The following is a 19,062-nucleotide window of genomic DNA, read 5'->3' on the forward strand; positions in this document are numbered from 1 at the left end:
TCTAACATACTAAATGTGTGACTCACATAGCTTGTTTCTTGCTTTTTCACCCAGTAGAATTTAATATCCAACAGCAAGTGTTGCTCTTTGTTGTACTCATGGCTAGAACCCCAGTACCACATCTCATACATCATAAGCGACAGATACATACAGGTGGAATAGTGAGTGAATAGAGATAGGCTGGCACAGTATGTCAGGAGAGCCATGTCATCTAAGCCAGCCTGGGGGATAGCATTTAGGGAAGGCTTCATGGCAGAGGAAGCACCTGAGACGTAGAAGAAGTGTTTAAGTGGGCCAAAGTGAAGGTCATAGGGAGGGGACTGCATAGGGAAGAGCCCTGTGGGTCAGCTTCAAGAGCAGTTGCCCTAGGCAGCCCGTGGCAGTCTGGGCAGAGTGGGGAGGAGCAGTAACATGGTCACTGCGAGGACTTTCCATCACCAGGAGGCAATGCTGTTCAACATGGCATCCAAAGGGCAAAGAGGAGATGAGCGTGGAGCAGGAAAGCAAGAGCTGGTGGGAAGTCGTCAAAACCGGACAAGGCCACACCACGGCTCAGACAGGTCAAGGAGGGAAGATCGAGTCTGGGACCATGAGCAGCAATGGGGGAGCCCAAGGAAGGGTGTGGTGGTCTGAAAGAGCTGCCCAGCAGAAGTGCACGTTTGCATCCTTTATGTAGCCACAGAACCTCTTCTTTCTGGGATATCTTTTGCAAATCTAATTATGAAAGCAAATGAAAGTAGAGACTAAAGCTGGCTTGGGTCCCAAGTTGAACCCCTGGCTCCTAGCTTGCCTCCCATCCTCTGAAATTTCCTGAGATCCAGCCAGATTGAAACCTGAAACTTGTTTGAACTTTTGTTTGTTTTTTCATTTATTTGAAAGGCAGAGAGAAGAGACGGAGATCTCCCATCTGTTGGGTCACTCCCCAAATGCCGGCAATAGCTAGTGCTGGGTCAGACCTAAGCCAGGAACCCGGAGCGCAATCCAGGTCTCCCATGTGGGTGGCAGGGACACAATTACTTGAGCCATGGCCTTCTACCTCCCAGGTTGTACCTGAGCAGGAAGCTTGAAATCGGGAGAGGAGCTGAACCCAGGGACTCTGACATGTGATGTAGGCATCCCAAGTTGCGGCTTAACCACTGCACCAAATGCCTGCCCCTGAAACCTGTTTGAGTAGTTCATGCAGTTAACAGAAAGTCTCTTGCATGTAGCAGCAGTCTTGGGACTTCAGCGTCAGGTGCACCTGCTACTACTTGCTGATGTGGGCAGGTAGCGTTCTCTCCCCTGTGGGAGGTGACAGGGTGGGTCAAGATGACCGAGCTGTTCCTTTTTTTGCACTTTCCATAGGAATGCGAAGGGCATACAAACTGCTACAGAGAGGTCAGCCAATCCCGCTGGGCCCCTTGCCTCCCATGCCACCTATCCTTCTGCCCACCTTACTCTCAAAGCTTTAGAAAATACTCTCTACTTTGAAAGCACTGCCCTTAACACCTTATTACCTCTAACAATAACATTTTTACCAGCCTGGTCATATTTTTGCCTTGCCTGCCCAATGACTATATTTTCAAGAAAACCAGTACCTTCAGAACGTGCTGCCCTCTGCCAAGCAGGGGAGTGCCACATGATCAGGGGTGGGCGCCAGCATTTAGGAGGAAATAATTTTCTTTCATCTGTCCGGGTAGATCTTTCCCCTATACTTGCAAAGCTGACTGCTGCCGATTGCCAGGAGGAGAAACGCAGCCATTTAGAGGGAGAGACGGAAGTAGCTGGAAGATGTGTACAACATTCAAAATGGGGGCTTGACTCCTCCTGTTTGGCTTCGGGTTGCACGTTTTTAAATTTCAATGTTCATTAGCCTTTGACTTGGGGAGGGGGGAAGTGGGATATATTTGTTGTGTGTATGTTTAGTGAAAATATGCTTAGATGAGATAGCTGCAATATACACACCTAGTATATGTTTGTGTACTTCATGGATGCATATCCACGTAGTGTGCAAAGACACTGCAAATGCAACTTGTGTACATGGTTAAGGGGTGGGGGCGAGAGGAGAGGAGAGACTGTGAGAGCAAGAAACTCTCCCTTTGAGCTCGTTTCTCTTCATGGCTGTCCAGACATGAAAGGAGGCAGAGCAGGCGGATGCTAAGCTCGCATCCTGGCCTCTGCGCTGATTCTCCATATCGTATGCGCCAGGCGCTGTCACTTTTACCTCTTGCAACTCAAGCATGGGAGAAGGGGAAAAAAGAAGTAAAATAAAACACTTCCTCCAAAGAGCGTAGCCACGGGAATCGTAGGACTAAGAGCAAATAATGATTTCCTCCTCTGCTTTTTAAGTAAATACGGCTGCACAATGAGCTATTGGGCAGGACAGGTGCAAAATAATAGACTCTTTTTCTGGTCTCCCCAGCCCCCATGGGGCCACTGCTAACTGCATCAGGTATTCAATTTTCTTTTGTTATTTAAAAATGTGTTTGTGAATTCCTGGGGGGCGAGGGAAGAGGGGGCGAGTCCTATTCTAGAATCATCAAGAGGACAGCTTAATTTATATTTTTGCTTTATTAATGGAAAGCTACCTGTTGGCCTCAGGATTTCTCCACCCCGGGGAGGCTTTTAACGCATCTGTCCAATGCAATGGGGGCTTTGGAGGGGAAAAACCCACTGTAATCAGCAGACTGGGTCTCCTGTGAGAGGCAGCACGCCCCGCCCAGACCTCTGCTGCCATGGAGGGACCTGGCTCCAGCTGGGAATTTGGACAAGCCATGGCCTCCTGACCCTCACTTTCCTTTTCCCTGGGAAGGGGAGGATAGTCGCACATCTGATGTAGATCAAAGGGCTCCTCGAGAGATTTTAACCTCATGATACCCTTGCAATGCCTCAAAGGGAGTAGAAAGGCTCAGTGGTAGGTAAAATGTAGGGATGGACATTTGGCTTAAGCAGCAAAGATACCCACATTCCATAGTGGAGTGCCTGAGTTCAAGTCCCTGCTCCTGCTCCTGCCTCCAGCTAATTCCTACTAATGAGGACCCTGAAGGGCGATGGCGATGGCTCAAGTGCTCAGGAGACATGAATTACATTCCCAGCTCCCAGCCAGAGCGAGCTCCAGTCCTTGCAGGTATTTGGGGAGTGAACCTGCCCAAGGGAGTGCATGCCCTCTCTCTTTTGCTCTCTCTCTCTCTCTCTTTGAAATAAATAAATAAATAATTTAAAAAGAAAAATACGGGGGCAGCACTGTGGCATAGCAGGTAAAACCACCGTCTACAGTGCTGGGATCCCATATGGGCACTGGTTCAAGGTTCAAGTCCTGGCTGATCCACTTCCAATCCAGCTCTCTGCTATGGCCTGGGAAAGCAGTGGAAGATGGCCAACTCCTTGGGCCCCTGCAGCCACGTGGGAGACCCAGAGGAAGCTCCTGTCTCCTGGCTTCGGATAGGCGCAGTTCCAGTCATTGTGGCCAATTGGGGAGTGAACCAGCAGATGGAAGACTTTCTCTCTCTCTCCCTTTCCTTTTCTCTCTGTGTAACTCTTTCAAAAAGAAAACTATAAAGGGCTATTCTTAATCATGTTCTTTCTCAGTGGCTATAATTCATCCTTTCTCACCTTCTGTTCCGAAAGCAGTTCACAGCTTCAGATGCACTGAGACGCTATGCAGAGGCAGCTGGCTGCAGAGGGCCTGAGAGCTCATCTCATTCAAACCCTCACTCCCAGGCTGGGTAACGCTGTGATGAATTCGGGTCTTTGTATTGCGCATCCCTCACAAGCATCTCTCGTATTAAAGGTAAGAAGTCTAGAGAGAAAACCTGCATTGCTAAAATATTGTATGATCCTTGTTAATTGCAAAATATATAGTTCGCTTCCCATTTGCCCGCTGCCAACAAGCTCCTCCAAGACCAGAGCTATTAGTACAGTGCACAGTGGGAAATATGAGGATTCCCCTCATTCAGTGTCGAGGCTCTGTGCCTTGGTCCTTCAGGGCAAAGCTGCAGGAACTGTGCTCCATGAGCAAATCGGATGACTCTGCCAGGGTGGGGGCTGCCTTTAAGCTGGGAGCATTTTGAGATGTGGCTGAGAACGCAGGACCACTCACATCTTTTCTTCCTTTTCCTTTTCCAATCTTTATTTTATTTGAAAGGAAGAATGACAAAGAGAGAGGGAAAGATAGAGACAGCTCTTCCATCTGCTGGTACACTCCCCAACTGTCCTTGACAGCTGCGGCTGGGCCAGGCCGAAGCCAGGAGCTCTGGACTCCATTTGGGTCTCCGATGTCAGTGGCCACTGCCTTCCCAGGCACATTAGCAGGCAGCAGCTGGGACTTGAACCCATGATCCAATATGGAATGCTGGTGTTGCAGGCGGTGGCTTAACACACTGTGCCACAATGCTGGCCCTAAGTACTTCATTTCTCTTGAGATAGGTCTAGACCAACTAGTGGACAGTTTAAGGAACTAGAGAAGGGGCAGGCGCTGTGGTGTAGGGGATAAAGCTGCCGCCTACAGTACTGGCATCCCATATGGGCACCAGTTCTAGTCCTGGCTGCTCCTCTTCCAATCCAGCTCTGTGCGATGGATGGGGAAAGCAGTGGGAGATGGCCCAAGTCCTTGGGTCCCTGCACCTGCGTGGGAGCCTGGAAGAAGCTCCTGGCTCCTGATTTTGGATCGGCTCAGCTCCCGCTATAGAGGCCAACTGGGGAGTGAACCAGTGGATGGACGATCTCTCTCTCTCTGCCTTTCTTTCTCTCTCTGTGTAACTGCTTCAAATAAATAATTAAATCTTTTTTTTTTTAAAGGAGCTGGAGAAGTCTTTCCCTAGGTCAGAGCTGAATGCTCTCTGATTTGCATTTTGAAACATTGTCGCTGTGGAAGTCCTAGCTCCCTGGGGACAAGCCCCTCCACATTTCCCCTCACACCACCCGCATTGCCACCTTTCCATCAGCAGGGCAGGGCTCATGGGGTGGAGAAGCTCCTGAGACACAGACGGCCATCAGGCTCAGAGAGCAGTGTCTGCTCGGAGTCAGGCGGAGGAGAGCCCGTGCACTGAGCAGCTCGGCCTCCCGGGTCCCCCAGCTCAGCCTCCCTCTGCCGTTCAGCGTGGGGCGGATGCTTTCTTTTCCCCTCAGGGGATTCTGTGGAAAGAGATCCTCCAGTTTCTAAAAATCCAACTTCCTATTTGTCACTTGCTAAACTAGGTTCAGTTTTCTTCACCTCTCTCCTTCCTGGCTTCGTTGTGAATAATATAGTAATTCATTAGCATTCATTAAAAACTTTCTCCAATTTGGATGGCAAATTAGCAGAAACTGTGGCTTTTAGTTCGGAGGCCAGGGACATGTGGATGAAGGAAGAATGGAAAGGTTCAGGGACATGTCCACAGCTGAGGGCGCTAGCAGGGGAGGTCAGGCCCAGTGGGCTCTGTGGGCAAGGACTCCGATCCCCTGGGGCAGCAGCAGGGCACTGGGTGCTGACGGGGACAGGCAGGTGCTGTCCCGAAGACACTTGTCAACCTGTGTGACAGACGCAGGTGTCAGTCATTTGAAGACAAACTCTGACTAATTCAATTGTTTTGTGATTGTTTTGTGTGTGAATACACCTGATTTTCCTGGAGCTAAAGGAGAACAGGATTTCAGTATATTTGGACATTAAGAGCACCCACATTGGTGTCAGAGACCTGGATTTTAGTTGTAATTCTATGGCATCCTAGCTATGTGACTTTTTTGTGTATTATTGAATCACCAAGCTATAGTTCCCTTATCTGAGAAACAGTGATAATAAAAATAACCTTATAAATATAAATATAAATAACTTATGAAGTTATTCTGAGGGCCAGTGCTGTAGCTTAGGTGGTAAAGCTGCTGCCTGCAGTGCTGGCATCCCATAAGGGCACCAGTTCAAGTCCTGGCTGCTCCACTTCTGATCTAGTTCTTTGTGATGGCCTGGGAAAGCAGTAGAAGATAGTCCAAGTCCTTGGGCCCCTGCACCTGTGTGGGAGACCTGGAAAACATTCCTGGCCCCCAGCTTCAGGTCGGATCACCTCTGGCTGTTGAAGCCCTTTAGGGAGTGAACCGTCAGAGGAAGACTTTATTTCTCTCTCTCTTTCTCTGTCTCTGCCTCTCTGTAATTCTGCCTTTCAAATTAACAAATACATCTTTAAAGTTATTCTGATGATACAATGAGCAGAAACTTGAAAGGTATTGGCACATAAGTGGCTAGCAAATGTTACCTTTTGTTTTAGCCAGTTCAGACTGCTGTAACAGCATTTCACAGTGCCGGCACCCCATATGGGCTCCAGTTTGTGTCCCTTGCTCCTCTTTGGATCCAGCTCTCTGCTCTGGCCTGGGAAAGCAGTGAAGATGTCCAAATCACCTGGGCCCCTGCAAAGAGATCCAGCAGAAGCTCCTGGCTCCTGGTTTTGGATCAGCTGAGTTCTGGCCATTGCAGCCATCCGGGGAGTGAACCAGTGGGTGGAAGACCTCCCTCTCTGTCTCTCCATCTCTCTGTCTGTAACTCTGCCTCTCAAATAAATAAATAAATCTTTTTTAAAAAAATTACTTATTTATTTAAGATTCAGGGAGACAGATAGAGGGAGAGGGAGTGAGCAAGTACGAGGGAGCTGCCATGCACTGCTTCATTCTCCAAGTTCAATTTCATCACTAATAAGAGAAATTCAAAAGTAAATCCAAATGCCTAAGCTAGCCTGGAACTGGGAGTCAGGGTCCAGAAACTTAATCTAGGGCTCTCATTTGAGTGCTGGGAATGCAATACATGTGCCATTGCTGCTGTCTCCCAGGCCCTGGCTCAGCTGGAAGCTGGAGTCAGGAGCCAAGGCTGGGAATCAAATCAAGACACTCCTGTGTGGAGTACAGGGGTCTTAGACACTAGGCTGCACACCCACCCTGAAGCTGCCACTTTGATGGTGAAAATGGTTGTGTATATTCAACAAAGCAACAGTGGTTGTCTCCAGGTGGGGAAACTGAGTGGTTGAAACACAGTTACAGGAGGAACATTTCAGCACACATTTTCCTCTCTCTTACCCCTTTTGCCTTTTGACTTAGTTATTGCTAAGGGCATAAGAAAAGATGGTTTATACAATGTAAATATTCAATGATGGTAAGTTGGTCAAATAAATCATGGTATCTTTGTAACTGACTATCATGCAGCTATCAGAGATCAAGTATAAAAGAATGTTTTTATGCATGAAAAACAATTTATGCTATATTGATAAATCTAGAAATATAGACTAGAGAATAACCATCTAAGCAAATGTACTTAGGGAAAGACAAGAAGTATCTATACTAAAACGTTCTTTCTGTACTTATTTACTGAGTTCTTACATGCGAATTCTCCAGGAAGCTAGGTGAAGAGGCATGGTTCTGATAAATGGAGGAGCAGAAATATGGGAAATGAATAAAGAAAAAAAAAATAAAATGATGTGAGAAAGAGCAATAAGGATTGCTCTAGACTGAATGGTCAGAGAAGGGTTCATCAAAGAAGTGGTATTTGGTTCCAACCTAAAAGATCTTTTAAATCTATTTGAAAGTCATAGTTACACAGAGAGGGAAGGAGAGAGAGAGAGGGAGAGAGGTCTTCCATCAGCTGGTTCACTTCCCAATTGACCACAACAGCTGGAGCTGTGCCAATCCGAAGCCAGGAGCCAGGAGCTTCTTCCAGGTCTCCCACAAGGATACAGGGGTCCAATGACCTGGGTCATCCTCCACTGCTTTCCCAGGCCATAGCAGAGAGCTGGATTGGAAGTGGAGCAGCTGGGTCTTGAACTGGCACCCATATGGGATGCCAGCACTGCAGGCGGCAGCTTAACTTGCTTCACCACAACGCTGGCCCCCTAAAAGATCTTAAGATAAGGAACCAGTTGTGTGAATATTCCAGGCAAATGTGAAGGTGGGAGAAGTGTGATCTGTTCACAGAAATGAGAGAAGTCCGGGGAAGACAAAGCAAAGGAGAGAGGGAGTGAACAGCAGGACAGGCAACGGATGTCAGCCACAGGTCCCACAGCAGCACAGAGCCACATTGAAGAATGAAGATTTTATTATAGATGCAGTATTTTTGAAAGTTCAGATGTCATTGTAAGAGCCTCACCTTTGAAAGGAGCTTGCTTTTGTCTCTGGCTGCTCTTACAGTCTTTTCACCATCTGTGGTGTCCTAAAATCCATGATGATGGACCTAAGAGTGTATGTCTTTTTATTTATATTGCTGAATTGCAGGGGCTCTTCAATCTGTCTTGAAACAGTTCTCCAACATTTCTTCAAATAGTGCCTCTGCTTCATCCTGTCTCTTCTTTCCATCTAGGGTTTGAATTAAAGCAAACAGCAGATATTGGTCTAACCTCATTTTTTTTTTTTTTGGACAGTTAGAGTTAGACAATGAGAAAGAGAGACAGAGAGAAAGGTCTTCCTTCCATTGGTTCACCCCCCGCAAATGGCCACTACGGCCGGCATGCTGCGTGGATCCGAAACCAGGAGTCAGGTGCTTCCTCCTGGTCTCCCATGTGGGTGCAGGGCCCAAGCACTGGACCATCCTCCACTGCCTTCCCGGGCCACAGCAGAGAGCTGGACTGGAAGAGGAGCAACCAGGACAGAACTGGCACCCCAACTGGGACTAGAACCCGCAGGCAGAGGATTAGCCTAGTCAGCTGTGGCGCAGCCAGTCTAACCTCATTTTAAAAAGATTTATTTATTTGAAAAGCAGAGTGACAGAGAGAGAGAGAGAGAGAGAGACTAAGAGACAGAGAGAGAAAGAGAGATCGTCCATTCACTGACTCAATATCCAAAATAGTCACAACAGCCAGGTGTGGGCAAGCCCAAGCCAGGAGCCAGGACCTCCATCTGGGTCTCCCACATGGGTGGTGGGGGCCCAAGTGCTTGGACCATCTTCTGCTGCTTTCCCAGGTGCATTAGCAGGGAGCTGGATCAGAAACAGAGTAGCAGGGACTTGAACTGGCACTCAATATGGGATGGCAGCCCTGAAAGCAATGGCTTAACCTGCTGCACCACAATGATTCCCTTCCCCTTGTTCTACCCACTAACTCTCCAATTTTCATTTCTTGTTCTCTCTGTGAAGCTTGGTGGACAATCTCTGTCTGAGTTGCCCATAAGATCACTAATTCTTTTTTATTAGCATGTCTATTGTGAAACCTGTCCAGTCTCTATTAATGTATTTTTCATTTCTAGAAATTCTATTTGTTTTTATTTCAAATATTATAACTTGCTTTTTATTGTTTTCTGCCCCATGAAGACTTTTTTATTTTCCAACTTAATATTTTATTTATTATTTTTGTGATAACATATTTCTAATTTACATTGTAGTCAAAGACTTAATCTTCCATTAAATAAAGAGTTCAACAAATAAGAAGACTGTAGTTCAGAGGGAACGTAGGCAGGGGTTATAACCAATACTCAAAGAAAAAGATGTGCAGCTTTGCTCATATAAAATAAATTCAAAATAGTCACAGATCACTAAAACTATAGTGGCATATAATTCTTAACAGTTTGTTAGGGGTTGGCACTGTGGCATAGCTGGCAAAGCCACAGCCTGCCGTGCCGGCATCCCATATGGGAGTCAGTTCAAGACTCAGTTGCTGTACTTCTGATCCAGTTCTCTGCCGTGGCCTAGGGAGGCAGTAGAAGATGGACCAAGTGCTTGGGCCCCTGCACCCGTGTGGGAGACCTGGAGGAAGCTCCTGGCTCCTGGCTCCTGGCTTTGGATTGCTGCAGCCCTGGCTTTGCGGCCATCTGGGGAGTGAACCAGCAGGTGAAAGACTTATCTCTCTCTGCCTTTGCCTCGACTTCTCTGTAATTCTTCCTTTCAAATAAATAAATAAATCTTTTTAAAAAACCAGTTTGTTAGACAAAGACTTAAAGTTTGGTAAAGTACTATATTTGCAGCAAATCTGATACATATGCAATAATTTATTTCCTTATTTTTTTTTCTTAAAAAATAGCTTTCACATATAAGGGAGAATATGTGATATTGGTCCTTCTGTGTCTGGCTTATTTCATTCAACTTGATGTCCTCCAGTTGCAACCATTTTGATACAGGTGATTGAATTCCACTTTTTTATGGCTGCATGATATTCCATTGTATATATTTACCACCTTTTCTTTATCCATTTATCTGATGATGAACACCTTGGCTAATTCCTTATTTTGGCTATTGTGAACAGTGCTACTATAAACATGGTATACAGGTATCTCTTTGATACACTGTGTCCATATCTTTTGGGTACATACCCAATAGTGGGATTGCTGGATCAAATGGCAAGTATGTTTATAGCTTTTTAAAAAACCTCCCTGCATTTTTCCACAGTGACTACACTAATTTATGTTCTCATCAACAGTGTATGAGAGTTCCCTGTTCTCTACCTCCTTGCCAGCATTTGTCGCTCTCTGTCTTTTGGATAATAGCCATTCAACCAGGGGGGATGATATCTCATTGTGATTTTGATTTGCATTTCCCATGGTTGGTGATGTTGAGAATTTTTTTTTTCATATATTGGTTGGCCATTTGTACTGCTTCTTTTGAGAATTGTCTTTTGAGAACCTTATCCCATTTCTTAACTAGATTAACAGTATCCTTATATGTCAATGAAAAACTCACCAAAGGGGAATCAAGAAAGAAACCCCATTCACAATACCCACAAAAAATTAAATATTTAGGAATAAATTTAACCAATGAAGTGAAAGATCTCTACAATGAAATTTATAAAATATTAATGAAAGACATCATCAAGGAAACATAAAACTGGAATGATATTCCTTGCTCATGGATTGGAAGAATTAATTTAATTAAAATGTTTATGCTATTTAAAGCAATCTATAGATTTAATGCAATCTCTTTCAAAACACCAATACCATTCTTTACAGAATTAGAGAAAACAATCCTAAAATTTATATGGAATCACAAAAGTCCCAGACCAGCCAAAGTAATCCTGAGCAAGAAAAAAAAAAAAGCTGGAAGCATCACAATACTTGGCTTCAAAGCATACTATAAAACTATAGTAATTAAAGCAGCATGGTATTGGCTCAAAGACAGGCACATAGATGAATGGAACAGAATAGAGAGCATAAAAATTAATTCATGTATATACAGCCAACTGATTTTTAACAAAACTGTCTAGATCAGATCGTACATTGGAAAAAAGAATAATCTCATTATTAAATGCTGCTGGCAACACTGGATGTGTATATATAGAAGAATGAAATTAGATTCCTACTTCTAACCTTATACAAAAATCAATTCAAGGCCAGTGCCATGGCTCACTTGGCTAATCCTCCACCTGTGGTGCCGGCACTCTGGGTTCTAGTCTTGGTTGGGGAGCCAGTTCTGTCCTGGTTGCTCCTCTTCCAGTCCAGCTCTCTGCTGTGGTCCGGGAAGGCAGTGGAGGATGGTCCAGTGCTTGGGCCCTGCACCCACATGGGAGACCAGGAGGAAGTACCTGGCTCCTGGCTTCGGATTGGCACAGAGCACCGGCCATGGCAGCCATTTGTGGGTTGAACCAATGGAAGGAAGACCTTTCTCTCTGTCTCTCTCTTTCACTAACTCTGCCTGTCAAAAAAAAAAAAAAAAAAAAAAAAAAAAAAAAAAAAAGCAATTCAAGATGGATCAAAGACCTAAACTTAAGACCTAAGGCTATGAAATTGCTGGAATAAAATGTAGAGGGAACAATTCAAGACACTAATGTAGGTGGTGACTTCTTGCATAAGACCCTCAAAGCACAGGCAACAAAAGCAAAATGAGACAAGTGGGTTATATCAAACTCAGAAGCTTCTGCACATCAAAGGAAATAATCAATAGAATTGAAGAGACATCTGACAGAAAGAGAGAAACTGTATGCAAGATACTTATCTGACAAAGGATTATTATATGAATATATCAGGACCTCAAAAACAACAACCCAACCAATTCATGAAGTTATTTAAGTTTATAACTTTTGCTCTAAATAAATAACCATTGTATATTATAAAATTAATATATTATTAGTTCAATATAAAGTCTCTGTGGGTCTGTTTCTGCAGTCTGTTTTTTATGTCAATTTGTCCTCACAAGGCTTTCTACTGTGTCTTGATATTTTCTGTGTTCTACTCATTGTTCTTGGAAAATTACTTCTGTGACTTTTGTGACACTCAGGACAACTTCCTACAAAGAGAATTGATGTTTGTTTTAATTGTTTTTGCCTGTGTTCACTCCTAGACTTTACCTAGAGCAAACCAAATTCTCACAATTTTATGTGTCTTTAAGTTCATGAGAATTTAGCTCACAAATTTACTTGAGAACTATTTTGAATTCATAAATTCTATTGCAGAGACTTGCTTTGTTCTCCAGATGTGCTTAGCACTAAGGAAATCTTCTAAACCACTAGATGGGGTGGCCATCTGATCCCTTTGTTCCAGTTTTATGATGGAGGCAGTATCTTACTACATTGTTCCACTTTGGGAAGACTTGGAGATTTGATTCTTGTCTCCCTTGCCTTGTAAGGCAATGGTCAGTCCAGTTCAGCAAATGACATTGGGGCAAAAAACATATTGCTTAACTCTGGATTTATTATTTTCCCTAGGTTTTAGTAATTTCTTATCATCATATCAGCTCTTTGATACTTTTAAGATTCTTTTAAAAAAACTATTTTCAGTTGTTTTCAACATGAGGGTCGTCCAAACAACATAGCTTGCCTCATCCTCAGAAAGAAAAGGCCAAGTACACTTGGAAAGCACTCAAGGTATTGAATTGTAAAAGAATGACTGGATGCAATCTACTTTTTAAAATATATCACTTGGGACTGGTGCTGTGGCATAATGGGTAAAGCTGCCGCCTGCAGTGCCAGCATCCCATAAAGGCACCAGTTTGAGTCCTGGCTGCTCCACAACTTATCCAGCTTTCTGCTATGGCCTGGGAAAGCAGATGTCCCAAGTCCTTGGGCCCCTGCACCCACGTGGGAGACCTGGAAGAAGCTCCTAGCTCCTGATTTCAGATCATCTGTAGCTGTTGAGGCCATTTGGGGAGTAAACCAGTGGATGGAAGACTTCTCTTGTTCTCTCTGCCTCTCTGTAAATCTGCCTTTCAAATAAATAAATAAATCTTTAAAAAGAAAAAAAATAATAATGAAATTACCTTTCTTTCCACTGCCAAAACATTTAAAAAATAAAATAAAATAAAATAAAATGTATCAGTTGATGATATAGAAAACAGAGTGCAACAGGCAAGAAAGAAGTCTCTCAGCTTGAGGAAAGAAAATTGAATAATTTGTGGGAGAAGGAGGTTAGAGCTGGGCATGGTGGTGGAGAGAAGGAGAACAGTGGGTTGAGGTATATTTTGTGATTAGAATAGAAAGAAATTGGAAACAATTGGCTAGTGGAGGAGAAGTAGACTGGAGTCAATCAGGATGACTCCTAGCTTCTTCCTTATGGGGTGACAGTGCCACTGAGGGGGTACATTGCCAAGTATGTGTTTATTTGTTTTTAGGAGGTGAATGTTATTTTAAAATGGAGGTAGCCACTATATCACAAAAGCTATAATTTCTTTAGAAATCTTAAAACAAGTTTCCTCCTATTAACATTCCCCTGTTTTCACTTTTGTATGTTATTTGTGTGTGTGTGTGTACCCACTGCACTGTAAATTATTTTAGTGTCAGGTCCTAGTCTGGTTATTTCTTATCATGCCTCCCTGGTATCTGTCATGTTGTGTGCATGGTAGATGCTTAGTAATTGCTGAGTAAATGGGGAGATTTTATATCAGGAAGATATTAAGCAAATTTTTTTTTCACTGAATCTTTGGATAGACTGTCCATCAGGATGCTGTAATTACAAACCACTGCTTTTCCATTCAGACTACCCAAAGTTAAAACAGACAGACCGTACTTTCTCATATTAGACTTGGAGAAGTCAAGGTGGCAGCCAGACTTGTGAAACTCACTTCCATCCCTTCCAGTTAAAACGTTGGTTTCCCAATGCCAGTACCAAGCTGGGCCCTGCAGGAACCCCTAATGGGCCCAGGCAGACTTAAGTGGCATCAACCTTAATGCATTCATTTGCCTACAGGCTTGGTGACAGCACAGATGGTACAAGCTACCTCCCACTGTGAAGCACCCCCAGACATACCATGGGCCTGCCTTCCACCATAATGAGCTTCCTCTCTCTCCCACAAGAGCAGACTGTGTCATGATGATATTTCACTCAGCAAACCCTGGAAGAGAATAGGGATTGGTTTCCTCTTGTTTTATTGTCTTAACTACTGCATAAGTCTAAACCTTCTTAGAAATCCTCAGAGTGTAAAACCTGAGACAGAGCAATCTCTCTGGAGCCAGTAGGCCCCTCTCTCATTAATTATGTACACCCTGGTGTCATTCTTGGGGCCAGACCGTGGAAAGGCCATATAGCAAAGACAGGTATTTAAAAGTCAAATTCTCCTAGACTCTCAGTGGGGTAGTAAGCAAGATGTACAACACAAACTTGAAAATGACATAGATGCTCCGGTCTCCATAACTCTCTCCACCTCTTCTCCCCCTTCTAGAGTTTCTCTTTCAGGCTCGACCCCACCAGTGCCAAGACTGAGAGACAGGTGTTTCTGCACAGAGATGCCTGGTACCCATCCTGCTCCAGTGGTCTGTCTTGGATAACTTCTCAGCTATCTCTGCCAGGGCTACAGGCTCTATGGGAAGAAAACCCAGCTAGCCGCCCGAGGGACGCCACCAAAGAGACACAGAGCCAGGCCCTGCCAGGCAAGAGCAGCTGTTGCAATGGGACTGCGGGGAGTGGAGACTGCCTTGTGCTCTGTGTCAGCAAGGTACTGAACAGCATCAGCAGACCGCAGAAAGCCAATGCATTATGCAGAACTGCAGGCTCCTGCTTGCAAGCCTCTCCTTCATTGTTCTCCCAGGATATGTAAAGTAGATAGCTGGTCCATGGTTTCTGCCTGCAGTCATGTCCTCAGATGCTCACGTCTGCGGCATTATTTTCCCATGCTCAAGCACCTTTGGCGAGTCAAAGCAGTGCACACCACAATGGTGCTTAAGCATGGCAGCAGGGGGAAACACGTCTGGTTTTCCAGTAATTGGTGTTTCAGGCTTCGTTTTCTACATTCTGAGATGCCCCAAACAAAAGTACCTGGAGCTAATGGTGAGACCAAGTCCAAGGGGAGAGTCTGGTTCTGGTGCAACTCCAAGTCTGCCATATCTTGATCTGGGCACCAGGCACCAAAACCCCAGCTCCCATTCATTTGCAGCTCCCCCCAAGAGCTTCTATCCAAAGCTCCCTGAGTTCAATTGAAAGCAGCAGGCGAAAAGTCAAATACTTCATTAAAAGCAGCAAGAGACTCCATTGTCAACCCACAGCTCTTGCCCATCAAAGATCAGACACCAGGATCCAAATCAGTTCTGGTTTCAATCAGAGATCAGATACTTGAGAGCTAGCTTGTGGTGTGTATCTTTTCAACGCGCCACAGAAAGTCCCCATGTTTCTCCTGTTTTTTACCTTATTTTTATACCCTACAGAGCTCCTCAAGAACGGCTGCTCACCACACACACGCACACGTGTGCGCGCGCACACACACACACAACCTTATTAGACTGAGCCAGGGAGAAGAAGAGAAGCACTTCAAAAGGGAAGCACAGGCCTGCGTTTCAGGTTTATTGAATTCCTGGAAATGCTGTCTCTCCTCCTGAGAAAGGTTTGTGTTTGGAAACAACTTTAATCTGGCCAAAGAAAAGAGAGAGGGAGGAAAAGACACAGGGAGAGGGAGCATTGGCTGAGGGAAGAGATGGAAAGAAAGAGAGAGGGAATTGTTAATTTCAATTGATTTTCTGATAAGGCTTCATATCCTGAAGTGTGCTTCAAATCTGAGAAGTGACATCTGCTGAGATCGCCCGTCAGTGTCTGAATGCTCCTGAATGTAATTAGATCTGAGACAAGATAGAAGACTCAGTACGGTGGCCCTTAGGGAGGAAATGGTCTTTGAAAAGAATTATGTTAATCAGACTAGCCTTCTTCTTGCATCTGTTCTGCTGTTATTCTGGGTAAAATTAATAGGTCTAAGGAAGGATCTGATCATAATGACAATCTGGTCTTCCCAGCAGGAGGTTTTATAAAGGAGTTGAACTGTGCCTTGTTGAGAACACTTAAAGTAATTAGTTACAGGGCTACTCACTTTCTTTCCTTTTTAATAATAATAATGGTTATTAATGTTTACAAATTAAAGAGTCTTACTCCAGATGAAAGGAGTGCTGAAATGGAGACTGGAGAGCAGACGCCCGGCACCTTGATGCCTCCTGCTGAGGGTGATGGCACCGCAGCCTCCCCCTTGTTCCTGCCTGATTGTCCCCCTCCCTCACCCTGATGCCCTCCCCTCCCCAGGGCACCCCAGGAGAAAAGTGCCAAGAGCTTGGAGATGAGCAGCAGAGCTCAGGGCAGAGGTGGAAATTCCTGACCTCTGTATGCACAATGCTCAGCACAAAGTAGGTGCTCAATAAGTACTTGCTGGCAGGATGGGAGAACACAAAGGAGGAAGGAAGAAAAACCAGAAGTAGAAGGGGAAATAAAGGGTGAGACATACAGGGGGCAAAAGAGCAAAATGAAACAGGAAGAAAGATTAGAAGTAAAAAAGGAAGGAGAGAGAGAGAAGGAGCAAGGAAGGAGGGGAGGGGGGAGGGACAGAAGGTGGAGAGATGGACAGAGAAAAGAAGACAGAGTACAGGACAATTCTTGTCTTACTATAAGATATAACTTGAAAGTGAGGGTAAGGATCGCTGCTGTAGTTTGTGTTCAGGCCTCCTCTCGAAGCCTCTACAACCCAGAGTTGGGAGAACTCTCTTAATCTCACACCTCACTGTTTCCATGGCTAAGGACTGGTTGGCCCATACTATGCACATTGTCTATAGCAGCTTGCACACTACCACTGCAGAGTTGAGTAGTTGGGACAGACCATTTGGCCCCTCCAAGCCTAAAATTGTACCATGTGGCCTCTCATCAAATAAGTTTACCAATCTCTACTAATATCTCTTGGGGTAAGACTGGCTTCCCAGAACAGAAACCCTCTGGCAGCATCATGTTCACAGGCCCTTGGCCAAAACAAGTGTTGGACATGTCTGGGGGTGGGGGGTGGGCAGCAGGGCTGGCGGCGGAGGAGTGCTTGGAGGATGAGCTGGCAATGACTGTCTCAGTCTGAGAGAACCAGGTGCAATGCACTTGCCCTGGTCCCATAGGGCTGGGGAGGGCTGGGACAGGGACAAGGCTGAGAACTTAAGATGCATTTTCTTGGGACCAGCACTGTGGCGCAGTGGGTTAAAGCCCTGGCCTGAAGCTTGGCATCCCATATGGTCGCCAGTTCTAGTCCTGGCTGCTCCTCTTCTGATCCAGCTCTCTGATATGGCCTGGGAAAGCAGTGGAAGATGGCCCAAGTCCTTGGGCCCCTGCACCCACATGGGAGACCCAGAAGAAGCTCCTGGCTCCTGGCTTCAGATCGTCACAGCTCCAGCCATTGTGGCCAACTGGAGAGTAAACCAGCAGATGGAAGACCTCTCTCTCTGTCTCTGCCTCTCTCTGTAACTCTGACTTTCAAATAAATAAAATAATTCTTTTTAAAAAAAAGATGCATTTTCTCTTCTACCAATGGTGGCCACTCAATTTAACTTGTACGTATAACCAAAAACCCAGAGAGTGAGATTTGGAAGGAGAAGACATTGGTTTAAGATCTTCCCTGTGCTGACTCTGTCATCTTTGTCAAATCATTTAACTTAGATCCACATTTCTGAGTGTATCTTCTCACTTATAAAATGGGGATGAAAATACTCCAACTCTATTGCTTTGATGTGTTACATATGCTAACTCTGTCAAAGAACATTGAAAACATATAATTTTATGCATTTATTACATGATAGTTCTTTTTTTAAAGATTATTTATTTATTTGAAAGTCAGAGTTACACAGAGAGGCAGAGAGAGAGAGAGAGAGAGAGAGAGAGAGAGAGAGAAAGGAAGGAAGGAAGAAAGAAAGAAAGAAATGTCTTCCATCTGCTGGTTCACTCCCCAGCTGGCTGCAGCGGCTGGAGCTGAGCCTATGTGAAGCCAGGAGCCAGGAGCTTCTTCCGGATCTCCCACGTGGGTGCAGGGACCCAAGGACTTAGGCTATCTTCTACTGCTTTCCTATGCCATAGCAGAGAGCTGGATGGTAAGTGGAACAGCCAGGACTCGAACCGGTGCCCATATGAGATGCCGGCACTGTAGGTGGTGGCTTTACCTTCTAGGCCACAGCACCAGCCTCCACATGATTATCTAACAGTTGTTATAATATGATGAACCTGAAGGCACCAGTATTTGGGTGCCACAGAGGTAAATACTTTGGTCTCCTAAGATCTGTCTTTAACAGATCATATGGCTTAAAGCAGTTTTTGGTAAAACCAAATGTGTCAAGATCATCAAGCTTTGAAAACACAAAACAATCATCTCCCCAGTCCCAGTAGCAGAAAACTGCAAGCCTTAATTTCTTGCTTATAGATATATTGAGTGGCAGGAGTTCAGCTGAGCTAAAATAGGCTCAGCTGGCCCAAGGAAGATGCGTCTCCCCTTTGGGCCAGGAGCTTCCCAAAGCATGCTCTTCTCAGTGACAGGAGCACCTTAGGCATCACATCTGTTGACACCCTCTAGCCACAGCAAGAAGCAGAAAAGTAGGTCCTCTCAAGATGAGGCCAAGGCAAGTCAAATGACCAAGTCTAACACCAACGAGATGAGGAAGCACACTCTTCCGTGCAGGTCAGTGAATGGGGGTGAGCATGTGTTGGAAGATAATCTACTGTGGAAGACATTCTGTTCCAAGCAGTGTCTGGTGTAGTCCTGAGCTACTGGACCCAGTTGTTTAGCTGTGCTGCTGTTTTGATATGCATTAGGGGACCATCACTGGAGGTGCAGCTGCAGATCCACTTGCCAGGTTGGTGAATAGTTCACCCTTGACATCATATTTGCATTTTTCCACATCTGTGAACTGTGTACTGTCAAGCAAAGAAAACTTCACAATTTCTCAAATAATACAAATTCATTGAGCATGTTTTACATATTAAAAAAGTCTGTATTATTGAAAAAGAGAT

This window comes from Oryctolagus cuniculus, chromosome 1, assembly GCF_051225735.1.
Source record: "Oryctolagus cuniculus isolate XC-2025 breed Fujian yellow rabbit chromosome 1, ASM5122573v1, whole genome shotgun sequence".
In the NCBI taxonomy this organism is placed as follows: Eukaryota; Metazoa; Chordata; class Mammalia; order Lagomorpha; family Leporidae; genus Oryctolagus; species Oryctolagus cuniculus.